General features: G+C 38.1%; 1 protein-coding gene across 1 annotated transcript in view; it reads left to right on the top strand.

The window, feature by feature from the left end:
- The first annotated feature begins 15,878 nt into the window (after window positions 1-15,878).
- Window positions 15,879-16,250, top strand: part of LOC124720478 (zinc finger protein 596-like) — a 109,830-nt gene continuing 109,458 nt past the window's right edge. The window contains exon 1 of the mRNA XM_047245838.1: window positions 15,879-15,927. The gene's annotated coding sequence lies outside the window, so the exon portion shown is untranslated. The remainder of the gene's footprint in view (window positions 15,928-16,250) is intronic.

The raw sequence follows: 16,250 nt of genomic DNA, 5'->3' as shown, positions 1-16,250 counted from the left end.
AACGTTTTCCCACTGTTCAATCGTCCTCCTTACACCAAGCGAGGCGTCGTTTGGCATTTACTGGCGTGATGTGTGGCTTATGAGCAGCCTCTCGACCACGAAATACGTTTTCTGACCTCCTGCGTAATTGTCGTAGTACCTGCTGTGGACCCTGATGCAGTCTGGAATTCCTGTGTTATGGTCTGGATAGATGTCTGCCTATTACACATTACGACCCTCTTCAACTGTTGGCGGTCTCTGTCAGTCAATAGACGAGTTCGGCCTGTACTCTTTTGTGCTGTACGCGTCCCTTCACGTTTCCGCTTCACTAACACATCGGAGACAGTGGAGCTAGGGATGTTTAGAAGTTTGGAAATCTCGCGTACAGACGTATGACACAAGTGACACCCAATCATCTGACTACGTTCAAAGTCCTTGAGTTCAATGGAGCAGCCCATTCTGCTCTCTCACAGTACAATGCAGCTAATATGAAAAACGTTTGTTTTTGGAGGTGTTCGGATACTTTTGATAACACAGTATTCACATGTTTAACTTCTGGGGCCTGAACTAATATCTTACTCCATTATTTCGTAGTTAGTATTACTACATCTAAATTATGTGGTGCACAAAACTTATACCATAAAAAAATAAAATAAATCTGAGTTTGAATTGCATAAAACTGAGAAAGCATTAGATCGAGAAATAAATGTATTAAAGTGAAAAATGGAAAGGTGTGACAAAAATATTATGCAGAAGATTTACAGCTGCTCATCATAGACAGTGTACCTTTATACATGAAGTTCTAAGATACAAGGCTCTCCGACATGCAGATTAGATGAAAGTTGGTGACTCCTTGAGTTGATCAAGCATTTCCTAGAAATCATACAGAAATACTAAGTTTATTTATGTGAACGGTTAAAGGAGATGCATTTGTACAGAATACTATGCAGAAAGTTGTACCTTATATTAAGAAAAAGTTTGCTGTTATCCCTGCAACTACAGTATACTGGTCGTCCACATTCAGGAGAAGCAGCTGAAATACTGCTTTGGTAACGATAACCATAACAAAATATTATATAATTATAATCACATGGTTATTCGGCAATATACAGATAAAACCAGTCCAGCTTTTGGAAATATATACAGGGCGAAGAAAAATTCCCGCACTCTGACTTTGCAGCGCGATTCCTCACATACTGGCAATAAACGGACATTGAAGATTGGCAGTCTGATAACACTGAAATCACATGTCAGTAAGTACCTATGTTAGAGGAGAGACCAGTGCTGTGCAGTTCGTGCAGTGGATAGTATTTTTGATTAGCATGCAGGAGGTCGGAAGTTCGATTCTGGGTCGAGGCTCATTTGTTTTTATTTTCTAAAAGTAGTCTGCTTGGTACGGTATCTGGCGACTTAATCACAAAACAACTTGTAAAGTTCGGCTTCTACAATACATTTGCAGTTACATACTATGAACACAGAAATGGAAGTACAATCATTTTCATTAGTCAGCTTTCAAAGAAGTCTTTTGCACGTCGTGGACGCGAATTGTTTTTCACCACTGCAACTACTACATTCTAAACCTGTTTTCCCTCTAACCTCTTCCAATGGTCCAATCTAAATTATTTGCAAAGCATGTTGCTTGCCTTACTGGTGCTCTAGAGCCGCAGCAGCACTCCATCTTCAGGCCACAAGTGTCCCATCGGGACCATCAGACCGCCGTGTCATCCTCAGCGGAGGATGTGGATAGGAGGGGCATGTTGTCAGCACACCACTCACCCGGTCGTTATGATGGTTTTCTGTGATGCTACTATTCGGTCGAGTAGCTCCTCAATTGGCATCCCAAGGCTGAGTGCACCCCAAAACATGGCAACAGCGCATGGCGGCCCAGGTGGTCACCCATCTAAGTGAAGGCCACGCCCAACAGTGCTTAACTTCAGTCATCTGATGGGAACTAATGTATCCACTGCTGCAAGGCCATTGACTGGTGATCTAAGGTCCTTACTAACTGTAATAGACCTGAATGCGGCAAGAATAATAGTTGGTTTTAATTGGTGGAATAACTGGGGGAGGATACACATAAAAAAATTAGGAATCTGGTAGGTGCAATGGTGCAAAACAATTGGCGTCCACGACATGCAAAAGGTTTCCTTAAAAGTTGACTGATGAAATCGATAGTGCTTCCATAACTGCGTATGCAGTACATAACTGCAAATGTTTTGTAGAATACCCACTGTACTTTCTGTATGATGGTTAAGGCATCAGATACCATACCACTCAGACTGCTTTTAGCAAATAAAAACAAATAAGCATCGATCCAGAATCGAACCCTCGACCTCCTGTAGGCTAACCCAAAATACTATACACTGCACCATGTGCACAGCACTACTAGCACCTCCTGACAGAGATAGTTATTTTATCAGATTTCCCATCTTTGACATCCATGTACCCACTGAAATATGCGCAGAACGGAATTTTGTGACAGACATTTTCGTATTGACAGCATGCAAGTGTAGGGAAGCAGCATACTCACGCCTTATAAAATCCACATCAGGAATCCTGCCATACGTCGTGCAGAAGGAGCTATGTTAAGTGAAAAGCTGTTAAAACTTTTACTAACCTGCACTAAACGACTGTCGGCGATGGAACCGCAAAAAGAAACAGAAGTTAAGCCTAAATCAGGACCTATGTCTGTTGAAGGAACTGTAAATCCAGACAACAGTTCAAGTGTGAATATGCATGATAATAGTAATGTTAAAGTGAAATCCGAACTAGTGTCTCCTGACAGTAGTGTGAAAAAGGGCAACGATTCAATAGTAGAGACCCCTGTAGAAAAACATCAAAATTTCGAAAATGGTTAAAGTTATTGAACTGATATCCAACACATATTGATTTTGTATTACCCCTGACATACTAGAAACGTTTCAGGTTATTTACTTCATTTTAAAGTATTGCGCAATATTTATGACGTCAGAGCTAGTTACAGCGGACTGGCTGGCGCACAAAATGGAAAGACTGATGTGAATTTTATAAGGCGTGAGAATGCTGCTTCCCTACACAAGGAATCGCAATGCGAAGTCTGAGTTCGCAAATTTTTCTTCACCCTGTGTAACTAATGCAGTCATTATCTACCGTATCTTCCTTCGCCGTCGGCGTTGTCGTGGTTACCGTGAGACACCGTTATACCAAGAGGAAAGGCGCGTCGATCTTAGAGCATGAGATATGATGACCGTAAGCCATAGACAACACACAACGGTCACGGTAGATCCTGATTCCAGAATAGCTGCAGTAGTTAAGATCTACGAACTATCCCCTGTTGACCAGGTCCCCGAAACTTAACTCGTAACGAGATCCCTTCAAAGCAAATTGTCATAACGATCGTCTATAAAGGCTTCGTACAACGAGAGTACATGTTACGGTTTATGGAATAATAACAGATATGACCAAACTGTCTTGTCTCTTCTGCTTTATTTAACATAACTTCGTCCACAGTTTCATTTCGCATTCACCACTCATTCACCGAAACCCTTTGATGAACAGTTTTGGTTGCATAACACCAACAGTCAATGATAATGATACAGCTTTTCTCCTTTTTATAAATTGAAGCCCGCTCTCCGTGATATAATAAAAAAAAACCGGTCTCAATACCGCGTGCCTCGTGAGACGCGAATAGACTTATCCTGGAATTGACCGCCCTGTAGGTGTACTCAATTTAATGACCACACCTCACTGTCGGCTATTTCGCGTAACTGAATGTCCATTTGTTAATCTGATTATACACTGTAGCTATTTAAAATTCGCCCCTATATTTTTCACAACGCATAATTAGCACTTCGTTACTGGTTTTCTTTTTTTTTTTTCTAAGAGTAAACGGAAAAAAAAGACGCCGTATCATCGGCTTAGTCGATATAAAGCAAAACACCTTAATATGCCCAATTTTACCTCTTCTTATAGGATCGGCTACCTTACTCATTAATTTATTACATATTATTTCCAATAATGCTAAACAGGTATCGCTGTTATATTTTAATTGTATTCAAAAGCATGTTACTACTATTATGACCGACCAAATCATAACAAATCGCGCGGCGTGCGTTTTTAACGATAACTTTACGCTATTCAAGTTCCATTATAGCTGTCTTCACTCGTAATGTTACACGGCCCCCCAGACTGTGATGTCTTGAAGAGGGTTCCAGACAGAACAGGCTTATTTTTTTTTTGTGTACTGTGACTGGAGAGGGTATTTGTTTCGGCGAATACACTCACTCTCAGATTCACTCAACAAGTCAGTACATACATTCTACAATATTGAAGTTGAGTTAATGGGCCTAGACAAAATGCCCTTAACTAAATTCCACATTTGTTTATAGGTTGTCTTAGAAGCACTTCGCACTAATCACTTCATATTCACACCACATTTTTTTTTCCTTGGATGAAGCCCTCAGTTCTTCAACCGACTGTGCAAGGCAGGGATCACAGCCGGGTTCGACGATTGGCATCCTAGGCCAAAACCCTTATCAGGCCACTTGTTTAACCAGAGAGGATTTGGTCCTTTTCTTTTCCTCTTAATTCCACTTTCAAATCATCCATCCTCGCCGTTCAGTGAGAGGATAAATCGTATTTCAGCGTCGTCATTGTTGCTGATACCAAGAAGGTATCTCATGGAAATCATTGGTACATTCTTTAATTTTCTTTGTAACTTAGTATAAGTACGTATTTATCCATTGGTGCTTTTATTTAGTCCACTGAGTGTAGTCTTGGTATCATTCAGTGTTTCTTGAATCTATATTTTGCTCATTATTGATAATACTTCTTCAGGTCTATGTGAGGGAACAAGCCTTTAATTACATCAGTATCACAATCTGCCAGGAGGTAGCTCCCTTCATGAGGTATTTTCATTATTTTATATGGACCTGTATATAAATATTGCCATTTATTATTCAGTCTTTTCCTGGTTGATGCTTTTGGGTGATTTCTCAATAAAATTTCTTCCCCTACATCATATGTGACTACTTTCTTCACATTTTTATCAAAACGGGTTTTTCTCAATTGTGCTTGATGCTTCAGGTTTTCGTAGACCTTCTTCACCATATCTTCTTTCTTGATAATCTTTTGTTCTATTGCAGGTAATTTCTTCATCCATTCTGGCACAATACTTTCACCAAATACTATTTGGTTAGGTGAATAACCTGTCGATAAGTGTGGTAAGTCATTATACACTTTCTCAAATTCATAAATCCAATCGATCCATTTATAATGTTGTTTGGGTATGTACGTCCGTAAAAATCGGTTCAACTCTCGGAAGATTCTTTCAACCGGATTTCCACAAGGGTAAAATCTTGAGATGTAAATGTGCTGGATTCCTTGTTCTTTCATAGTGTCTCTCCATACTTTGCTTGTATAATAAGCAGCGTTGTCTGTCAAGATCATTATAGGTTTGCCAAGCTCAATTATATAGTTGTTGATAAAATTGCGTAACATGGGTCGAACATGGAGATTTTTCAAAGGATATAATTTCACATATTTTGAAAAGAGATCATAGAAAGCCAATACATATTTGAACCGTCCACGTGTCATGGGACATGGCCCACAGACGTCACATGACACCAACATTAAAGGTTGTTGTGGGATGATAGGATGTAATTCTATCTTCCGACAATAGTTTATGGGTTTCGCCTTCTGACATATTTTGCACTTCTTAATAATATTTGTAGCTATACGTCCCAAATTTGGATGATAGCAGTATTGTGCTATTTTGGCTGTACATTTAGTGGCACCAAAATGACCCCAATTCAAGTGAGTGTACCATACTAGTGATTCTAAATATTTATTTGGAACACAAACTTTCCAAACATCTTCTTCATCCTTCCTCCGATACAATATTCCGGATTTTAATTGATACTGTTCTTGAGAGTGACTTAGCGTTTTGCTTTCAACAGCATGCCTAATGGCTTTCCACAACTTATCATCTTCTTGCAGTTGTGGAAGACTTCGAGATAGCTGTGAAATCTGCCTCTCACAATATTGCCTTGATAAATTCATGACTTTAAAGTCAATAGTCCGTTCTTCACACTCGTCGTCATTCTTTCTTTTCGGTAGTCTTGAAAGAGCATCGGCAATGATGTTGTCTTTCTCTCTGATGTATTTGAGCGTAATATCATATTCTTGCAGTAGCAAGGCCCACCGGGTTAAATGTGAATGGAACATCCTTCCTGTTAAAATAAAAGATAAAGCTTTGTGGTCGCAGAATACAATGATCTTTTTTCCATATACAAAATAGCAAAACTTTCTAAGGGACCAGACCACGGCCAGTACTTCCAATTCAGTAGTACAATATGCACGTTCACAGCTAGAGAGTGTTCTGCTGACAAACCCAATTATTTTGATGGTACTGATATCTTCTGGATTGTCCATCTGGAAAAGAGTGGCACCCAATCCTGTTTCAGAAGCATCCGCAGCAATATAAAAATCTTGATCAAGTCTCGGATGATGTAACAGTGGAGCATTAGTCAAAGCATTGCGGATGTTATCAAAAGCTTTCGTGCATTCGGAATTCCACTCCCACATGATATTTTTTCTTAACAGCCGTAACAAACAGTCTTGGCTTCCTAACTGATTGGGTAAAAATCGTCGAAAAAATGAAACTAAGCCGATAAATGACTTTAATTCCGTTCTATTCTTTGGATAAGCACATCTGTTAATCGCATCCATCTTTTTAGGATTTGGTTTTATCCCTTCAGGAGTGATTATATGTCCAAGAAATTTCAATTGGTTGTGAGCAAACTTGGATTTGCTCAAATTTACAGTAACTCCGTATTCCAAAAATTTCGCAAAAACTCTTCTTAATAAGTCCAAATGTTCCTCCCAAGTTTCAGAAGCAATTAGCAAATCATCCACATATAAAGTAACTTCATTCAAAAGGTCTCTGCCCAGTACGGTATCTAATGCCGATATGAAAACACCACCGCTTATTTTCAACCCAAATGGCATGACAGTAAACTGGTAACTTCGGCCCAGAAAAATGAATGCAGTATATTTTCTAGATTCTTTCGATATTCTAGTTTGCCCATATGAACTACGCATATCCAAAGAAGTTAAGAAGCGGGCACCATAAAACTTTTGTACTAACTCTTCTAGGTTCTCCGGTCGCGTTTGTACAGGTATAATGATCTTATTGATCTCTCTGGCATCCAACACCAATCTGATGTCACCATTGGGTTTAATTACCGCCACAAGAGGGTTACAATATTCAGAATCTGAGGACTCAATAATACCCCATTCTAACATTTTATTGATTTCCTTTCTGACTACTTCTTTCTTTGTCCATGGGATAGAATAGGAAGTACGACAAAAGGGTTTATGTGCATACGTCTTTATATGGTATTCAAAGTCTTTTATTATACCTGGACGTTTACTAAAAATTGACTGATATGCTTCCAACAAGTAGTACAGTTCATCCCTTTGGATAACAGATAAATATTCTGATTCTAACACCTTTTCCTGCAATGACATTTTATCCATCATTTCTTCAGAACATTCAATAAGGCATATATCATACACATTTTCATCATCAATACTGACATATTTTACCATTAGATTCATACACAATTGATTTGGAATTACTCGGCCCTTTCTCAGGGTGGTTGTCAAAACATTACCATTGGAATTAAATATACATTCACCATTCTCTAAATTAATGATTGCACCGGTCTCACATAAAAAATCCAAACCCCAAATACATGGTACTGTCATTTTAGGAACAACCAGGAATGTACTTTCTATTTGAGCCCCCTGTATTGTAACGTCAACACGTACCTGTTTCACAACTTTTTGCATTTTTGCGCTGAACGCGCCAGACACGGTACATCCTGTGATAGGAAAAGTGGGCATTTTTACCCCTCGGCTTATCTGTTTTAAACAGTCCAACGTCATGACACTAATAGTTGCTCCAGTATCAATTAATATTTCAACATCAACATTATTTATACTTGTTGGAATTATTGCCTGTAAAATTTGTCCACATTTATTAGAAACTTCAGGTTATTCTTCAATTAATTCATGCCTTATATCCTGATCATTATTGTACCTTAATACTCTCAGTTCAAATTGATGCCTGCCTTCCTTCTCCTTTCCAGTCATCCTAGGAAGGCATTTGGTGACTGGTATTAGTTTAATCTATCTCGTTGAGTCATCGGTGGGGGTTCATGAACTTCCACAATCCGTACAGTATGATCCGAGTTATGGTATTCACCCCGTCGCACATTGGAGGCTCCTTCGCCCATTGGTATAACTCCTTGTACTGGATGAGGACTCGAGGCATTTGTTCCATCCTGCCGATGAACACTATGCTTCGAATTATCTTCCCAAGGTCGAATGCAATTGGGTTCATCACTTGGGTACCTGTTACTCTTATTAATATCACTACTATGCACATTCGCGTCACCATATCGAGGTTTACCTCTAGCACAGTAAGTATCTCTTCTATATTTATTATAATCATTATTTTTATTGCAAGCATAGGATGAAGATTGTCCACGCTCCTGTGATGCGGGTTTGACCTGGTTTTCGGTATTATTATTATCATACGTTAAATTATTATTATAATTATTTGTATTACTATGAGTGTGAGTCGACATTTGATTACTACGCATTTGTCTTGCGTCTTCCATAATCATATCTATTGAGTCAATCACCGACAAGAATTGTTCTACATCGTGGTCAGGAACATTTATTAACTTTTCACGTATATTTATGGGCAACCTTCCCTTCAAAATTCTGATTTCTTCCTTGTGAGAAATTGGATCACTCCAATAACGTGTCTTATTTATGTACTTTTCAAAATACTGCCTTAAAGTACTCCTTTTACTGTTAAGATACTCAGGTTGGTAAACCTCTTTTCTTAATTTCTCTTGTTTACTCGACGACCAGTATTTAGCCAAAAAAAGTTGTTCAAACTCAGTGCAAGTATGGCAACTTTCACTTACTTCGGCGGCCCATAATGCGGCTTCTCCGGTAATTTTGGACACTATAAATTGAAGTCGGTCGTGTTCTGACCAGCTACGCGGAAATATTCTTTTGAAATTATTGATAAAGATTTTCAGATGCAGGTTGTTCCTTTCAGTAGAGAATGTTGGGATTGTCTACTTTTAAAAATGCTGTTCTCCACCTTTAAAGAAGACAAATATCCTCGCTGACCAAAAGAATCATCATCTTTACCAACCGAATCATCAACTTCCCAATGCAAATTTTCACCACAATTGTACTTCGTATTATGACATGTTCGGTTGTTTTTCGACCTATTCTCCGAACGTTCGTCCTCTGTCAACAAATTTTGTGATGACTTTCGTTCTAACTCCGCCAATTTATGATTGGTTTCCTTTTGCCATTTAGGTAACTCATCAACTATTTTGTCTTTTATTTTCTGAAATTCGCTAGTGAAGAGCTTAATTAATTCATCATTTCTACTTAGGTGCTCATTGATATTTTCATTTGGCTGGGATCCAATAGTAGTCTTAACCTTGTCTACAATTTCATTTCCTTTTATTTCTATCCATTCAGATAGATCTTCGTCAAGTCTTTTAGTTTGATCTACTAAATACTTGTCAATCCCCTTACGAGCATCAGACTCAAACTCGACTATTTGTTTCGAAAGCTCTTCTATCTGTGCGCTAGCATTGAAACAGCTGCTTTCACACTTAACCATCCTATTGGACAGGCCATCATAACTCTTCGAAACTACCTCATATTTCTTTTCTACGTCATGAAGTTTTCCCATTAAATTATTATATTGCCTTTCTAAGGTGTTAGAAAACTCTACATCTAGTTCTCCAAATTTCGCATTTAATTGAGTCTCCCAGTCTGCCTTTAATTCTTTCTTAGTATTTTCCAGTTTATAATCAAAGGTGTTCAGTTTGCTTTCCAAAGAATCCATTTTAACTTCTAATGAACCAAATTTGGCCTCAAATTTTTCATTTAACTTTTGATTGTCCTCTTTTAATTGCTTATTATCTTTTTCTAGTGAACCAAGTCTTCCATTCATTACACCCATTTGAGTATTTATTGATACCAGCATATCAAACATTTCTTGATTAATATTTCCATTTTGAGGATCAACTTGCTGATCTACATCCGAAACCTCAAGATCTTTATGTTCTCCCACGCTGCTTACCTTACTTATCATTGTATTTGAATCTCCTAACGGCTCTAAATCAATAACTGTATTATTATCTGTACATGTCTCCTGTCCCACATTGAGCTCATGGGATGCATAATCCCTTTCCTCTTCACTTTCCTCTCTCTCTCTACTCATTACTCTACTCAACTGCACATTATCATGTATTCTTTTCGTTCGTTTTGACATGATTATTCACTACCAAGACATACACTTATTTTCACTATGTATTTATATATATTTATCTATCGAAATCACAAGTCTCAAATTCCCTTTTTTTTATAATTTTGCAGTTATTTTAATCATACCTGGTAGTATCGCTCACTTTTAGCGATTACTGAAGAATACCTCTTTCATTGGACAGACTCACTGGCTGCTACAATATTTTCCAACTCTAGGGTTCGTGAACCCGGATGACACTCGACTCGATGCAGCAATCCTCCTCGATCGAGCCGCACGTTGTGGCGCCACTTCTACCGTATCTTCCTTCGCCGTCGGCGTTGTCGTTGTTACCGTGAGACACCGTTATACCAAGAGGAAAGGCGCGTCGATCTTAGAGCATGAGATATAATGACCTTAAGCCATTGACAACGGTCACGGTAGCACCTGATTCCAGAATAGCTGCAGTAGTTAAGATCTACGAACTATCCCCTGTTGACCATGTCCCCAAAACTTAACTCGTAACGAGATCCCTTCAAAGCAAATTGTCGTAACGATCGTCTATAAAGGCTTCGTACAACGGGAATAAATGTTACGGTTTATGGAATAATAACAGATACGACCAAACTGTCTTGTCTCTTCTGCTTTATTTAACATAACTTCGTTCACAGTTTCATTTCGCATTCACCACTCATTCACCGAAACCCTTTGATGAACAGTTTTGGTTGCATAACACCAACAGTCAATGATAATGATACAGCTTTTCTCCTTTTTATAAATTGAAGCCCGCTCTCCGTGATATAATAAAAAAAACCGGTTCAATACTGCGTGCCTCGTGAGACGCGAATGGACTTATCCTGGAACTGACCGCCCTGTAGGTGTACTCAATTTAATGACCACACTTCACTGTCGGCTATTTCGCATAACTGAATGTCCATTTGTTAATCTGATTATACACTGTAGCTATTTAAAATTCGCCCCTATATTTTTCACAACGCACAATTAGCACTTCATTACTGGTTTTCTTTTTTTTTAATCTAAGAGTAAACGGAAAAAAAAGACGCCGTATCATCGGCTTAGTCGATATAAAGCAAAACACCTTAATATGCCCAATTTTACCTCTTCTTATAGGATCGGCTACCTTACTCATTAATTTATTACATATTATTTCCAATAACGCTAAACAGGTATTGCCGTTATATTTTAATTGTATTCAAAAGCATGTTACTACTATTATGACCGACCAAATCATAACAAATCGCGCGGCGTGCGTTTTTAACGATAACTTTACGCTATTCAAGTTCCGTTACAGCTGTCTTGACTCGTAATGTTACAATTACATTACACTATTAACAGAGAATTGTGAGCTGAGCCGAAGCAATGTCTATGTAGCTGAGCTGGCCAGTGAGGGAGCATATACCTTTGTTGATCATGTATAGGTTTCTGCCATAACTGATGCTAGCTTCACATAAGCATATAACACAGACACAGAGTAACAGAGTCTATCAGTATGGTACTGTTTTGCTCAGTTTACACTTTTGCTAAATGCATAGGAAAGTGTCTGAAGATCCCACATAGTATCTGGTAGTATTACATAAAACTATGTCTACATGTATTATAAAAAAATTTTGTCTAAGCTCTCTACTGCACATTGTTTCTCAGGAAAAAGGAGATAATTAAAATGGTTGACTAACAGCAGAACTATCAAACTTGGTTTAAAAGACCAGTAAATTCGCGACAAATTTGCAGTGTAATCTGTATTGGTATACCAAAAGCAATTGGTTAGCGAGTAACAGTGACCTAAATGTGGTGTTTTGCTGGTATTGTCTGTTGTTTGGAAAGGACAGAAATACTAGTTGGACCAAAATTGGATACATACATTTGGGAAATTTATTGAAGCCGGTAACCAACAGCAGAGTGACTGTGAACCACCTATAATTGTCTGTAGCTATAGCATCTTTTGGGGAAAACAGAGTAGAGACTGTGCATCTCAGAAGCCACAGCGACATCCAGGTCACCAAGGTATTCCAGTGGCACCCAAGATGTCGCAGGTCTCGTCACCGGTGCCCCGACATCACTGCAACTTTGAGTATTTGCTACAAGCTTGTTATTGGTAGTCAACACAGCTTTCAGCTGTTTACCGACAGCAGCCAACTCTCCTTGTGTCCGCCCACAATAATCGCAGTCCTTAGCCATATCGTAGTGTATATAAAATACATTTTTTGGTATCAAATGGCGCTACTGAGTTTGAAATGTATACAAAATATACCAAAGGAGAATAAAGTAACACTAAAAGTTGCTGTGCAGATTTCTCACTGTACTCTGAGACTGCAGGCTATTAAATAGAAATAAATATCTCTGCTGACGTTGATATATTTACAGACACCTTTTATTAGAAATCCTGTTCACCAAAAAATTTACTGCGAGAGATAAATATTCAAACTAGAATACTCTGATATAAATTGTATGCTGTCTACTAGCACAAAATTAAAACTTAGTGGCGTGACAGAGCTTCTCGCAATGGAGAAAATTTACACTACGATGCCGCCCTACACAAGGATATTCACAACTCTTACGCAAAAACAAAAACTACGATTAATTTACTAACCACTTGTGTACACAGTAAAATACACACATATAGTTCTCTTCTCTGCATAAGCAAGTGAAAAAAGCAAAGACCAAATTAATTTACTGTTTATCAGACAAGTGCTGCTGCTGCTGTCCATCTTCTCGGCTTGGTGGCTGCCGCTACACTTTTGGATGCAAATGGAAAGTCCTTTGATACTATTTAATTTAAAAAATGAGCTGATGTAGGGTACAATACTGAATAGTTTTGAATTAAAACCATGGGTGAGTACCGCTGTAATTTGATGCTAAATAAGTTTTCTTCAGTTTCTACATCTACACCTACATCTCTACCCTGCAAACCACTGTGGTGGGCGTAGTAGAGGGGACATCCCAATATACCAGTTATTAGGGCTTCTTCCTATTCCATTTGCGTATGAAGTGTGAGAAGAAAAGAATGATTGTTGCAGTGCCTCTGTGTATGCAGTAATTATTCTAATCTTATCCTCATGATCCCTATATGAGCGATACATAGGGGGTTGTAGTATATCCGTAGAGTATTCATTTAAAGCTGGTTCTTGAAACTTGGTTACAGACTTTCTTGGGATAGTTTATGTTTGTCTTCAAGAGTCTCCCAGCTCAGTTCCCTCAGTATCTCTGTGACACTCTCCCATGGATTAAACAAACCTGTGACCATATGTACTGTCCTTCTCTGTATATGTGCAATACAACTGTTATTCGTATCTCATAAGGGGCCCCACACATTTGAGCAGCATTTTAGAACCAGTTGCATGATTGATTTGTAAGCAATCTCTTTTGTAGACTGATGGCACTTCTTAGTATTCTACCAATAAACCGAAGTCTACCACCTGCTTTACCCATGACTGAAACTATCATTTTATATCCTTACAAAGTGTTACACCCAGGTACTTGTATAAGTTGGCTGATTCCAACAGTGACTCATTGATATTGTAGTCATAAGATACTTCATTTTTTCGATTTGTGAAGTGCTAAATTTTATATTTCTGAACATATAGTGCAACTTACCAATCTCTGTACCACGTTGAAATCTTATCAAGATCTGACTGAATATTTATGCCACTTTTGTCAGATAGTACTACATTATACGAGATGTTCAAAAAGTCTCTCCACAGTGCTATATGATTGTTAGCCGCGCATGCCATATGCCACAGTGAATATACCGAAATGAAACTCAGTGAAATACAAGTTATTAATTTATTGAATATTCATTTTTACTGATGCTGGCTGAGATAAACGAAGCAGTGGAATGTTGGGAGAGTCCACTTGAAGGGAAGTAACCCAGGCAAGCGAACAATCATACGGCACATCCAGCTAACGATCATATGGCACTGCGGAGAGACTTTTTGAACACCCCATCATCTGTAAAAAGCCTGATTTTGCTATAAATATTGTTCACAAGGTTCTTAACATACAACATGAACAGCAAAGGTCTCAAATCACTTCCCTGAAACACACCCGAAGTTATTTCTGCATCTAATGATGACTCTCCATCCAAGATAACATGCTGTGTCCTCCCTACCAAAAAGTCCTCAATTCAGTCACAAATTTCACTTGATACCCCAAATGATGGTACTTTTGACAATGAGCGTAGGTGCAGTACTGAGTCAATTGCTTTTCGAAAATCAAGAAGTACAGCATCTACCTGGATGCCTTGATCCAAAGTTTTCAGTGTGTCATGTAAGAAAAGTGCTAGTTGGGTTTCACATGATCGATGTTTTCGAAATCCATGCTGGCTGGCATTGAGGAGGTTTTAGGTCAGAATATAGTAGAAGATTATACAACAAATCAGTTGTAATGTGTTAATTTGTTAGTGTCGTTAATGTGAGTACTTCTTCAGTAGAAACGTTGTTTTCAATGCCAAAGAGAAACAAAAGCTGCTCTTGAAATTCTGCTGCAGGAGAAGACCTGTCTCATCTTGGAATTATTTCAGTTGAAGCTCACCTACTATTGGAACAAAGAACGAAGAAAATTTCTCTCAGGAAGTGGTTACCCAATTTGCTTCTGAGGAGAGAAGAATGGAATTTCAATTCAGTTGATCATGCAGAGGCGGTCTACTGAAATGTCAAAGGTAACTCTAAAGCCAGAAGCTTGTTACATTACATAAAAGTTTGCTTATAGAAATATAAATTGATATTAGTTCTAATTATTTCAGTATCTATTCCTTCAATGTAAACTGTTACCGGTACCAGATGTGATTTCACGTCTCCAGCTGGGAGTGTTATTGAGACTTGGATGTCCCTTGATGTACTATTCTTTTCTTAAAATTAAAATATTAATATTATTAATTCATTAATTTGCAATATAATTATAACTGATATAAAACAATGTAATATAATTATATACCAGTAATCATAATACTCAATGCTTCGGCAGGCTCAATTATCTCTGCATGCCACTGGTCAACAGTAAATGGTATCGTAGTATCATAAAAGTTTTGGCAGTCTGCTACGTGGGTCCCAACCAAATCCAAAAATAATATAAATGCTGCATTAATTTTGTTCAGAAACAGATTTTCGTTTTCTTTTCATTGTTGTCTGTAATATTTTGGTGCTTATGTATTACGTTACCTGGGAGATGTAATTTATTAGTTAGTGCGGTATATGTGTAACATGACGACCATTTGACTTCAACTGTGGACTTTACTGTGCATAAATAATATTTGTGGTCTATTTATGGTCTACATATGTAGTCAATGAAAACAGAGCATAGCATTCTACGAAAATGAGAAGCTGTGCAAGAGGAAAACGACGGCACTTTTGTACCAGAGCAGTGTACACTCTTCACGTGTTGTTGTTGTTTTTTTTATTTATTTAAGCAAACAATCAGATTTCACATAGTGTAGTGGTCCCATATTCACTCTGTTGCAAGGTCTGCATTTCTGACAAGAATATTCTGCAGCCCTCAACACTTAATTCCTTCTTCCACATCTACTCTCTTTATGACATTGAGCTTGTAATCTTTGATCTGTCAGCAGAAGTCAAGCAGTTGCAGTGTTGTGGGTTTGCAGTCTGCAGGTGTTTATAAACTACATCCTACAGGTAATAAACAAGTGACAAAAGATTACCAAAATTGAAAGATGAAATGTTCAAAACTTTTCTTCGAACATAGTTATCACTTTTTAATCTCATAATTGACTGTGCATCATTAAGTATTTTTCCAACAACTCGTACTGTAGTGACAGTTCGTAGCAATGTCGTGTTAATGTTGCGGCTTGTTTGGAATTTATTTATTTATTTTTGTGTATTGAAACGGGTTAGTCGGAATCAACGTTGGCAAATTTGCTTATTGTTTGGGACAATGTGTGGATTTAGTACATCGGTAACTGCTTTAGGTTAGG

Source organism: Schistocerca piceifrons, chromosome 11 (genome assembly GCF_021461385.2).
Source record: "Schistocerca piceifrons isolate TAMUIC-IGC-003096 chromosome 11, iqSchPice1.1, whole genome shotgun sequence".
Lineage (NCBI taxonomy): Eukaryota > Metazoa > Arthropoda > Insecta > Orthoptera > Acrididae > Schistocerca > Schistocerca piceifrons.
This window is presented reverse-complemented; position numbering and strand designations above follow the sequence as displayed.